Raw genomic sequence first — 13996 nt, forward strand, 5'->3', positions numbered from 1 at the left:
ATCCCGCCTCTCCTAGCCAGTTTACGCCCGGTGGTAATATCCCCAACAACTTTGGTCCAACAATTGCTACATTTCGTAGTACTGTTCTCAAGCATTCTTTGTTTTGTTAACTTTCTTATCTACTAGTACTTGTTTCTATTCTGCAATGTCGTGCTCAGTTAACTATTTTGGTTCATTTAGTCTGCCATCCATTTAACTGTTTGGTTCAGTTCTGCAATTTGATTTTCATTTGTTGTGGGTACAATTTTGTATGGTTATGCATGTGACACCAATAGAATTTGGTTGTACTCAATACATATTCTATTGATAGTATGGCAACTCTCAATTAACCTGATCAAGATCTTCCTTATGTGTGTTGCAGGGAAACAATGGGAGACACTGCGGTTTACCATCGAGGTTTGTTCAAGTAGGGTCCTTTGGCTAATAGCACATTATTGTGCAGTTGCAGGAATCATTCTAATATTTAGGTTTCTCACAATTTGGTCTTGCACATGTAGGTCCTGCTGTCAGAGGCTTAGACCCACTATTCAACCCATTTTGCATATGGGGAAATGAGATGTCCATGAATATCAGTCAAGTCAAGAAACTCAGGAAGATTGTTAGGATGAAGAAACTTGTGACGAATAACAACAAGATCTTTGTTTGCACAATGAAGAATACATCAGTCAACTATAGGATGGTACTAACTCTTTTACCTTGTTTTTACCCCTTGCGCCATTTCAAAATTTATAACAGCGATTTATGCATAGCTTTGTTTTCGGTACTTTTCAAAGCAGTTCACCGATGATTACCTCTCGAACCACATGCATGGTCAAGGGGCGAGGAAGGTATTCATTCAACACCCATGGTACAATATTGATGTCTTGCTGAAGAGGACGAAGGTTGGGCGGGCAATTATCCATAGCCACTGGCCTAAAGTTGCAAGGACATTCAACAACACTGATGGCTCAATATTTGCCTTCCGCTTCTGCAGTTTCTCAGATGAGATTCATCTGTCTATTTACCGTGTATGATGCTACTTTCCAAAGGTTTTTGATGCTGCATGTGAAACTTGGTGTTGTTGTGTAATGGCATAACTGAGTGCCGAAGCTATCTGATGTAATTCGATTATGAAATCCTGGTTGCTATTATACGAATATGAAACATCTATTGTGTTTCATAAGAAATATCAGTTTGATTAGTACATGGATTATCAATAATAGGCTAATTATTCTCCTTATTGGATTTTCTATTGCAGACGGTTACTCAGACACCACCGCGGGCGATGAACTCAAACAACCCGCACGGTTTCTAGAAAGTAGGCGTGTTCGATCAACTAACAATCACACACAGCTTCCGGCAGCGAACTGTTTGCATTAGACAACCTTGCACAAACGTTTCCACACAAAGAACTGTGTGTGACATACATACCTACGGAAATGTTCTTCTAGGATTCACCGTGTGGGATGTACATACCTACGAAAATGTTTTTCTCGGATCACTGTGTGGGATGTACATACCTACGGAAATGATTGGGTTTCGATGCCTCGCCCGATCGCACACGGGCTCAATTGGTGTCCTAGGAGGGCCTATCCCCGACGGTTTTTTGGTCGTGTGGGAAGGACCACCCTATCGCCCACACTTAGTTGGCGACGGTTCCAAATGTCGTCGCGGAAAGGGGTTAAAAACCGTTTGTATAGCACGTGTTGTACCTGATGCAAAGCATCCTACGGACATCATCTTGTCAAGAGTCCGTTTGGCAAGTGACACGTGCGACATCTACTTCACAAACACAAAGGTGAATCATCTCCTTTTCATGTGCTCACTTGACCCCTTCAAGGATGGTATACTACTTGACACTTCTCCCGTGTGCATGCATTGGTATTGTCGGAGCTTCACGGATGTCGAGGAGGAGTGCAAGCGCCAAGGAATGACTACACCATCTGTGAGGGAAGCGTGGAGGAGAAGATGAAAGAAAGGAGAAGAAGAAGACGGAGCGGCTGTTGAAGACTAGCCAGACATCCTGATGCAGAGCCCGATCATCCGGGCTCAGCCGGATCATCCGGGCCAACCCCCGGATCATCCGGGTAATTCATACACTGCGACGGCCGAACCTTGCACAATCTGCTCAGCGGGGCCGGATCATCCGTACGAGGTCCCGGATCATCCGGACGATGCTCGGATAATCCAGACCCCCATCCGGATCATCCGGCCCCTGCCTGCGTGCATGACTTGGGCCGAGGCCCGTGTACCCATTCTCCCCCTCACTTACCCCTTCACCCCTTGTACTATAAATAGACCTCCTCCACCTCCTTTCTAGGTTGAGCAAAGTAGTAGTTCATTTAGAAATGGAGCTTTGCTCATCCATTACAGATCTACTGCACGTGAGAGACCGCGGCCCCTCTTCAGAGAAGATCCACCTTGGATTCAAGACCCCTCACGGGAAGATCCCCTCGTGGATTCAAGACCTCCTCATGGAGATGAACCTTACCTTGTATCTTTCCCTTTGTTGTTCATGTACCTTGTGGATCTTGTGTGTTTGATTGTCTAGTGGATGTGTGATTGGACTTGTTCTTGAGTGTTTCCCCTTGTGATTTATCTCTGTTCTTCCCCGTGTTCTTCGTGTTCTTAGTTAGGATCCGCTCCTTTCGTGAAAGATTGGCCGTAGGGTTCCACCCTACATCATCTTGGTATCAGATCCACGTTGATCATGATTTCAGAGCCTCCCCTCTTCGTTTTCTAGCTTGATTTTGTTGTTTTTCATCCTAATCCGAAAATACCCACAAGAATAGCCCACAATTTTTTTTGTGATTTGTGAATTTTGATAATGTTTTGTTGATTGTGATTTGTGGATTCGCTTTCTTGCAAGTGGATCTAGCATCTCCCCAAGTTTCCCCACTTCCATCCACAAAATCTCCTCAAATTTTCCCCGAAAATCATCCATTTTCCGCCCAAAAATTCGTCCCCGAGAGGAAATCCCAAGAAACGTTGACCTGCCCGGATCATCCGGACCTTCTCCCGAATCATCCGGACATCCCCCGGATCAGCTGAACGCCCCCCCCCCCCCCCCGGACGTCTGGATAACCCACGCACCCGAATACCCGAACCGGAGCTGACAAACCTGGATAATCCGGACGTACACCCGGATCATCCGGACGTACACCCGGATCATCCAGACCTAGCCCGGATCATCCGGACCTCCTCCCGGATGTCCGGTTAACCCTGCAACTGACACGGCTGAAATTTTGTTTTGGCCATATCTAATTTATCCGAACTCCGTTTTTGACGTTCTTTAGCTCGTTTTGAAGCTCTTGAAATCCCTCTTCCCAAAAAAATACTACCATCACCATTTGACTCCATCAAATTTTTGGAACTTTGGCATCTTTGCCTAGGGCTTCCACCACATCATATGCTACACAACCACTGACTTCCACAACCTAACCAATTTTGTTCCCCATTGCATATGTGGTTGATTGAGTTGTGATTTGAGTCTCCTAAGGTGTTTAGGCTACTTTGGGACAGTTGCTCCTTCATCAACCACCACCACCATAACTTCTGCATACGCTTGCCCACCATACACTTCCACCACTCCAACTTAACCCAATTGTGTTTTTGTTGTGAGTTGTGTCTCCTAAGGTGTTTAGGCTACTTAGGGACCGTGCTTCCAACTCTGATACCGTGTATAGTCCACCACCTTTGTTACACCCACAATGCGGCTATATCTCCCACGTGTCGGCGCACGACTTAGAGGCATAGCCGCATGTTAGATTTGTCGCAAGAGGGGTAATCTTCACTCAATCCCATGTACTGAATAAGAAAGAGATAAAGAGTTGGCTTACAATCGCCATTTCACACAAATACAAGTTAAACATACATCATCCAGAGTACAATCAAGGTATGACTACAGAACCAAAATAAAAGAAGACAACCCCAAATGCTAGATCCCCGATCGTCCCAACTGGGCTCAACTACTAATCAACTAGAAAAGACACAACACAACAATCAAGATCTTCATCGAGCTCCCACATGATCTCGGTAGCATCTCCTGCATTGGTATCATCGGCACCTGCAACTGTTTGAAAGCATCTGTGAGTCACGAGGACCAGCAATCTCACACCCGCGAGATCAATACTATTTAAGCTTATGGGTAGGGGAAGGTAATGAGGTGGAGCTGCAGCAAGCACTAAGCATATATGGTGGCTAACATACGCAAATAAGAGCGAGAATGGAAGCAACGCAACGGTCGAGAAGCTAGAGGTGATCAAGAAGTGATCCCGAAACTACTTATGTTCAAGCATAACACAAGACCGTGTTCACTTCCCGGACTCCGCTAAAAAGAGACCATCACGGCTACACACGCGATTGATGCATTTTAATTAAGTCAAGTGTCAAGTACGCTACAACCGGACATTAACAAATTCCCTTCTGCCACATAACCGCGGGCACGGCTCTCAAAAGTTTATCCCCTACAGGGGTGTCCCAACTTAGCGCATCACAAGCTCTCATGGTCAACGAAGGATATTCCTTCTCCCGGGAAGACCCGATCAGTCTCAGAATCCCGGTTACAAGACATTTCGACAATGGTAAAACGAGGCCAGCAAAGCCGCCCGATGTGCCGACAAATCCCGATAGGAATCGCACGTATCTCGTTCTCAGGGCACACCAGATAGGTTAAGCTACGAGTAAAACCAACCCTCAAGTTGCCCCGAGGTTACCCCGCAGGCTGCCCGTTTCGGACCAACACTAAGAGGAGCACTGGCCCGGGGGGGTTAAAATAAAAGATGACCCTCGGGCTCCAGAAACCCAAGGGAAAAAGGCTTAGGTTGTTAGGCAAATGTAAAACCAAGGTTGGGCCTTGCTGGAGGAGTTTTATTCAAAGCGAACTGTCAAGGGGTTCCCATAACACCCAACCGCGTTAGGAACGCAAAATCAAGGAACATAACACCGGTATGGCGGAAACTAGGGCGGCAAGAGTGGAACAAAACACCAGGCATAAGGCCAAGCCTTCCACCCTTTACCAAGTATATAGATGCATTAATTAAATAAGAGATATTGTGATATCCCAACATAACATGTTCCAACATGGAACAAACTTCAGCTTCACCTGCAACTAGCAACGCTATAAGAAGGGCTGAGCAAAGCGGTAACATAGCCAAACAATGGTTTGCTAGGAAGGTGGGTTGGAGGCTTGACATGGCAATATCGGAGGCATGATATAACAAGTGGTAGGTAGTGTGACATAGCGGTAGAGTGAACAACTAGCAAGCAAAGATAGAAGTGATTTCGAGGGTATGGTCATCTTGCCTGAAATCCCGCAAGGAAGAAGAACGAGTCCATGAAGAAGACAAACGGACGTAGTCGAACGGATCCTCACAACTCTAGAACAAAACCGAAGCTAACGAGAGAAGCAACCCGGAAAGAAGCAAACAACATAGTAAACAACCATCACATAAGCATGGCATGATGCACAACCAAGTATGATGCATGCCCGGTTTAATGAGGCATGGCATGGCAAAGTGCACAAACAACTCTACAAGTTAAGTGGAGCTCAATAAGCAACGAGTTGCATATTGACGAAACACCACATTCAATCATTTAGTTCACTCTCGTTTATGTACCCAACAATATTAAATGTTATTAATAATGGCAAGAGGTGAGGCATATGAAAACTACCTATCTAGGCAAGTTTAAATGAGGCCGGAACAACAAACAACAAGTCCAGAAAATCCTCATATGCAAATTATGGATTTGGTACTGTTATTCCCTAAACCATATTTTAGAGTTGTTTAACATGCAAAGCAAGTACACCATGCTAAACTAGCCATTGTTCTACCCCATTTACATATAAAGTTGGTTAAATTCCGAGCTACAGTTATTTAGTTATGAATTAAATCATTTTACCATGGCATTATACAAAATAAACACAAACAACATTTTTAACATTTTTAACATGGATGAAAGTTGGATATTATTAATCTACACAAAATTCTAAGCATTATTCATATATAAAGTTTTTACATATGATGCATAGATTGTGAGATATTGAATGCATGAAGTCTAGGGGGTTCTATGCAAATCTATAAATCCTGGGATATATAACAAATCTGCCAGAACTGAAAAAAAACGTCCACGGGCTGGAACTGGCTGGCCCATTTGCACAGGGTGGGGCGCTAGATCTGGGCTTCTCACCAGAGGGCTTGCGGCGCTGCTGGGCAGCGGCCTGGCGCGCTGTAGGCGCAGTCAACGCGAGGCAGGGGAGCTGGGATCGAACGAACTACTCGTCCTCTGGCTCAGGCTCGGTGCAAAAGGAAGCAGAGACCGTGGGGATGGACATGGCGAAGCAGGGACGTCCGGGATGATGGCGGCGCGGCTGCAGAAGCCTGGGACAGCGGCGACTTGGACCCGGCAGCAGAGCGATCCAGATCCGGTGGTGGGGAGCTCCTGCGGGGTAGCCATGAGGGCGGCGGCAGCCGTGGCAGCTCCTGCTCGGGAGGAGGCACGGGGTAGGGGACGGAGTGGACGTTACTTGCCTATCGAGACTAGCCATTTGAGTATTGCCGGCAACGTTACTTGTGGACATTATGATCTACACCATACATTGCATACATACAATATCATATTGGTATCATATCATCCCTTGTTTCACAAGTTTGTTCTCGCATATACACAATTGCTATCATGGTTTGTGCATTGTGCAAAAGTGTCCATACACATACAAAAAAAGAATAAGCTTTAAAGCAAAGAAAAAGAGTGAACAAAGAGCTTGTAAGCAAGTGCCATAGCATCATACCACATTGCATAAGATTGTCATATCCGATCATCTTGGATCATACCACTGGAAATCATACACATAGCATACTTGCGATAGAAAGTTTATCTATTTTTCATCTTATAGGTTGTGCACAAGTGTCGTATCCGCCTATTGAGCAATCGTGCTAGCGTCTCTCTTGAGTTTTGCAACACGAGCGTTTTCCGTGGATTCCACATTTTGTGCTCATCCTTGGTTGCACGACCCCATTTATCTATCCATGTGTGCGTTTCCGTGTGCCATCCATTGCTATTGGTCTACTTGTTTCACTTGTGAATTTGTGAATCTCTTTCAACATTATTGACTCTTGCTAACATTTTTCATTAAATTTTTGTGCCACTATCCTCACCGAGCTACTCCATAAGCTTTAGTTTGTAGGTGTGAGTAAACAAGTCCGGTACAAATTCCACTATTCTTCCATCTCACATTGAGTGAAGCGGTATACTTCCTCAACTTTGGGAAAAGGTAACTTGGTATTGTTTATCTCATTTACTACTCACCTCTACTCGAGTCTTGTGATGGATAGGCAAGGCATTTCACCCTCAATCTACAACAACAACGACGAGTTCGATGCCACGAATAACTCTACCGACACCAAGATGCAAGCTCAAATGGAGGAGATCAAAGCCCTCATCAAGTCCAACAAGCGATCTTCCACATCTTCGATAAGTCGCTCAAGTACACATGCTTCCAAGCTACCATCTCCGGCAAGGTCACATCGGCATTGACAACATCACCACCATGAACGTGAAGGTCAAGAGCTCAACACCAACAACCTCTCAACGACTTCACCATCTCCCTGGGCATCTTCACCTTCGGATATACGACAGCTTTGCCAACAAGCACCTCAAGACTACGCTCAAGAGAAGTTCCCCAAGCTTAAGTCGGTGACTTCCACGAGCTACTACAACCTCGACCCCGACCACAAGATTCCTTTCTATGGGACTCTAGAATCCGAGGAGTATCTCAAGTGGGAGTGCTTGATGGAAGACAACCTCAAGCTAGATCTAGTTCGTCCTGAAGATAAAGTGAAGTGCGCCACAAGAAACTTCCACAACTACGCGTTGACATGGTGGCTCCACACACCTTCGGAGAGCTACGACATGAGTTGGCCCAAGACAAAGAGAGCTTTGCGGAAAGAGTTCGTGCCTCCAACCTACACAGAACAGCTTCAATGCAAATTGGAGAACACCATCCAAGGATCCAAGTCCATCGATGAGTACTTCAAGGAGATGAAGAAAGCCTTGCGACAAGCCGGCGTGGACGACCCCATTTCGATGAAGTTCCACTTCATGATGGGATTCCAAGCTCCATGAGAACGAGCACGAGGCTAGTACCACCACGGTGTCCAATCCCGACGAGCTCCATGCAATGCTCCCAAGTTCGACTTCACCGCCACCCCTCTTTGTGGCATTGATGATGCCGAGTCTACTTCGACTCTTTTTCAAGATGGTGGGGCGACGAGTACGACTACGGAGACCATCAAGGACCAAGATTTGGAGGCGAGCGACAAGGTGGCGAGCAAGGATGATGCTTCCATCTTAGGAGGCGAGAGTGATGATGTGCCATCTTCGGCCTTCATCCATGGCGACGACGATGAGATGGTTGAGTATTTCACCTCGACCACGGCGACGTTTGATGACTTGAGTGACTTGTGCCACCATATTGAGAGTGAGAGTGACTTCACCACTAGCCCCATATATGATTTGTTGCCACAATTCCCATGTGAGGAGAGCCACAACCCCCACCACTTGAGTGAGATGAGTGACTCCACCATATGTGACTTTGAGTGCACCTACCTTGAGGGAGTGAGTGAACCACCACATATAGAGAGTGAGATAGTCGATAGGTCTCATGAGGCCATTTGCATTTCTAACAACTTGACCTCTACCTCTATTGTGTCTTCTCATTTGGTGCTAGGTCCCATATATGATGACGCGCCGATACATGATGACTTCGTCCTTCCTTTGCACAAGACGATGGCCATGGTGGAATATGATGCACCCCCACATGGTTCCATCAACTTGATGATGATGACCACCATTTGGTCTTTCCCACCCCACCTACACCACTTGAGTGGAATGAAAACGGTAACATAGGTGACGATGATGCTCTAGTCCCACTAGTGGACATCCTTAACACTGATTATTTGCATGATGTTGATCAACCTATTACCATGCTTCATGTTAGCGCGACTTCCCCATGCGATGATTTATCCATTCATGATGAGTATGACGATTGCCATGTGGAGTCCATTAGTTGTGATGCCATGTTACATAGGATTTCGTGTGATAATTCTTTAGGTCACATCATGTTTGCGAATCCGCTTGACTTGTCATATGCTATGCATGAGATCAATCATATGTCATATTTGCAATCTCTTCATAATGACTATGCATATGCTATTAAAATAAACCCAATTTGCACACATTGCATAGATGACAAGCCTAGGGTTATTGGCATTTGTTTCTCTTGTGATGATATTCACATGCTACCTTTGCATCATTTATCTCATATGGCATGCCATAACCACCTAGCTTCGGATATGCATTGTTTTGGATGTTGTCCATTTTCTCCGTATGATGTTTCCATTATTACTCATGAGGAGACCCCCATAGTTTCCTCATACATGTTTGGAGATTTTGATCACTCCCAACCATTGCATGATCCCAATACTTATGTGCACCATATGCTCCCCACGAATAAAAATGCTATTGTTGTGCCATATACTTGTATGCTCAATTTGCATCCCCATCGTGTTATACACAATAACCATTCTTTCTTTCATGATGGATGACATGTTCTTATACCATGCATCAAATTTCTTTGATGGATGCCTATCTTGTTCTAACTCTCACGTGCACATACACATCAGGATGGATGATGTATACATTTACACACACACAACTTCTTTGGTTTGTCTCTCTTTTGTGTAGGTACCCACGAATACTTGTCAACCTCACAATACCATGAGTGGACAAAACGAGCTCTAGAGAGCAATGATGACTTGGGATCCCATGGATTGTCTTTCCCACCCCTCTCTTCATGTAAAGACTTCATGCATTTAGTCTACATGGCCCTCACTTGGCTATGTGTTATTGTCCATTACATATTCTATGCCCATCTTGCCATGTTCACTTTGCATGATATGCTCATTCCTATGCCTTTTCCATGCATTTGTGACCCATGCTTTGCATTACACCTGATGATTGATTCTAGTATTTGTATGTATATTTGCAAGCTTGGTGGAGATATTACTTGCTATTGCCATGTTTGCTTTATACCCCATGCCTATGATGATATTATGATCTTGCTTTGTGTTCGTACTTGCGATATGTCATGTGCATTGCATATGCCTATTATTTGCTCACATGACATCATTGCCATGCTTTCCTCTAGTATGTTGCATCTTCGTACTACTAGTTTGCATGACTTGACCTCTATGCTTGCTTATGTTGCATCACCCATGATTCATACTTGCTCATTTCATGTGGTTGATGACAACCATCTACATGCTTGGCACATGATTATTATTGCTTCTTGTCATATATCTCCATATGTTGCCTCTCTCATGCTAAATGATTTGCCATGTATTGAGTGCAATTATGCCTTTAGTCTTGATAATGAGTTTGCCCCCATAGCATTCTCGCATATATTTGGAGATTTTGACATATTCTTGTGAAGCATGCTTGTCTTACCTGTTTGAACCATATACCTAGTGCCATGAATATTGCCATTGTTGCATCACATTATCCATCCATGCACTTGTGCTTCTAATGGTTATGTGCAAAAAAAGAGAACCATCATGATGGATGATGTGTTTATCTACCATGCGCATACGTTCTTTGTTTTGTTGTGTGCATGTGTAGGATACTTGGACTTTGTGTCAACTTCCACATCACGTGAGTTGACCATTCGAGCTCTTCTGAGCGAACCACCTTCTACCATGATGATTGTACATCGCACTTGCTTGTACTTCGGCATTGTGAAGACTGCACAAGGACACACCTTCAAGGTGACATATTTCTTGAGCATGGATATTGCGGATCATACTACTTCTGTTGCTTGCACCATGAGACTTATTGTTCATCTTGGACCACTTGGTTGCACACATGTTATAGATCTTGCTTCGACTTGTAATTTTCATCGTTCCATGCATCATGATATATATGCCTTGTGCGTTGCATCCAATTCTTGGTTTACTTGCTCCTCTCATATGGTTGGTTGCAACAATGTCATCTCTTCACATATGCCATGTCCCATTGATTGCTACATGCTTGCCTTGATTGCCTCACACAAGATGAACAATTGCTCTTTCCATTGTGTTGAGCGCCACACGATATTCACTACACCCCATGCACATTATGCTTGGATTGTCTTGCACTTGACCCATGTGTTTAGACACTTCATTGTATTTGGTGTTGTGAATGATTCCTATGCCTACCATAGACCTTTCATTGAGCACTTTGTGAATGCATGCTATGAACTTGAGATAGATCCGTCTTCTCTTGTCACACATATTTGCATCACTACCTCACATTCACATGCTTGTCCCCATGACTTCTTTTCTTGTGCTCGATTGATATGCTTACATGCCATGTCACAATCCTTTGTCAAACCATATGCCTTGCATGACAAGGACATTTGTTGAGTGAATCACCGCTTGAATGCTTGGTTTTGCACTAATGCTAACCGCGTTTGTTTTTCCAAGTGTTTGTTGTCCATGATCCTTTTGAAGGAATTCCAAGACGTTGCGACATAGGAGAGTGCCCATTTCGAGATTCAAGATGATGAGAACTTGGTGATTGACCACTCCTACATGGCGACGCCATCTCTTTCCCATGGTGATTTGGATTTCGATCCGAGGTCAGATCTTTCCCAAGGGGGAGGGGATGATGCGGAGCATCCTACAGACATCATCATGTCAAGAGTCTGTTTGGCAAGTGACACGTGCGACATCTACTTCACATACACAAAGGTGAATCATCTCCTTTTCACATGCTCTCTTGACCCCTTCGAGGATGGTATACTACTTGACACTTCTCCCATGTGCATGCATAGGTATTGTCGGAGCTTCACGGATGTCGAGGAGGAGTCCGCGAGGGAAGCATGGAAGAGAAGTTGAAAGAAAGGAGAAGAAGAAGACGGAGCGGCTGCTGAAGACTAGCCGGACATCCGGACGTAGAGCCGGATCATCCGGGTAAGTCATACATTACGACGGCCGAACATTGCAGAATCTGCTCGGCGGAGCCAGATCATCCGGACCCCCATCCGGATCATCCTGCCCCTGCCTGCGTGCAAGACTTGGGCCAAGGCCCGTGTACCCATTCATCCCCTCACTTACCTCTTCGCCCCTTGGACTATAATAGACCACCTCCACCTCCTTTTCTAGGGTGAGCAAAGTAGTAGCTCATTTAGATATAGAGCTTTGCTCATCCATTACGGATCAACTCCACGAGAGAGACCACGGCCCCTCTTCGGAGAAGATCCACCTTGGATTCAAGACAACTCACGTGAAGATCCCCTCATGGATTCAAGACCTCCTCATGGAGATGAACCTTACGTTGTATCTTTCCCTTTGTTGTTCATGTACCTTGTGGATCTTGTGTGTTTGATTGTCTAGTGGATGTGTGATTGGACTTGTTCTTGAGTGTTTCCACTTGTGATTTCTCTCCATTCTTCCCCGTGTTCTTCGTGTTCTTAGTTGGGATCGGCTCCTTTCGTGAAAGATCGGCCATATAGGGTTCCACCCTACATCAGTACCAGTGTCTGTTCCTATGGTTCTTTCTAGTCCATTCTAAGGGTTACGACCTACAGTAAACATGGGCTCTGATACCATCTGTAATGACCCGAACCTGATAAGATTCGATGTCTCTATGCTCACTGTGCTAGTCCCTAGATCAATAGCTAGCACACAAAGTACAAGATGTAATATCAAAATAAACCACATGTCATAATATTACATCGTAGATCCAGAATTTAATATAATACATACCTGCATAGCTCAAGGCTAGCTCATAACAAAAGTACTGCGGAAAAGCAAATAAAATCTCCATGAATTCCATCAACACCACAGGCAAATGTCGAGTATAGACATCGTAACCCTACATCGTATCACTCACTCGTCGTATAAAATCTGCAACACAAAACGTTGCAGCAACGAAGGGTCAATACTTTGAATGTATTGGCAAGTCACACAGGAAATGATATAACAGACCTACAACTATATGCAAGGTATATCAAGAGGATATTGTAGTGGTAGTTTTGCAGAAGGCTAGTTTTTCCCTGATAACTACATAATATAATAGTCAAATTTTAATTTTGTCTTGCTACAACTAAATATATATGGTTGAATTGGGCAATTCAATACCAACCTATTCCCATTATTAAATTTCCCACACAAATTTTATTAAGGTATCATCTGTCTAGATCATCCAACAACTGTAATGGCATAGTGGCTCAAATTTGCCCATAACTGGGGCACATCTAATCATGATTAGTTTATACACTCTACAGAGGTTTGTACACTTTACCCACTAGACTCAACCTGAACATTGAGACAAAGTCTTTCAGAAGCAATCGCCTAGTCCTGCAGGAGGCCCATCCCAACTATCATAACTACATCTGTTGGCACATCTGGGTAAGGTCTCCACAACTGATCAACTAAGCTAGAGCCCATATTAGCCATTGGATGTACATGAAAGCTACTAGTCAATAAGTCTGTCTAATCTTTTTGAGCCTGAACGACACCCACTTACATTCAGAGGGTATAAACCATGATGTTCTTGAAACCACCCAGCAATACCGTTCGGGCGCACTTAGCCATGGTCCATGTCCTTAGAAAAGGAACAAGAAACCATGATGCAACCCTGTCCGTCCAGAGGTGAATTATAAATTATGTTTTTACTCAAGTTATATTATAATAGTCCTCACATAATCTCGATGAATACACGAACCAATCTCTGTCTACATAGCATAGCATGAATACACCAGCACGTTCTACAATAAGGCCATACTAAGCTGAATCTCAATAGCAATAGCATGCTACCATAATATTCCTACACATGCATAAAAAATAGGATGAAGGATGATCAAGGTGTAACTTACCTATATGTTTGATGAAGATCGTCGCACTCACATTTCCTGATAATTCTAATCCTCACGCTCCGAGCAATCTATTGTAAATGGAAGAACTCAAATCAATAACCA

Source organism: Triticum urartu, chromosome 6A, assembly GCF_056163025.1.
Source record: "Triticum urartu cultivar PI428250 chromosome 6A, HENAU_Tu73, whole genome shotgun sequence".
In the NCBI taxonomy this organism is placed as follows: domain Eukaryota; kingdom Viridiplantae; phylum Streptophyta; class Magnoliopsida; order Poales; family Poaceae; genus Triticum; species Triticum urartu.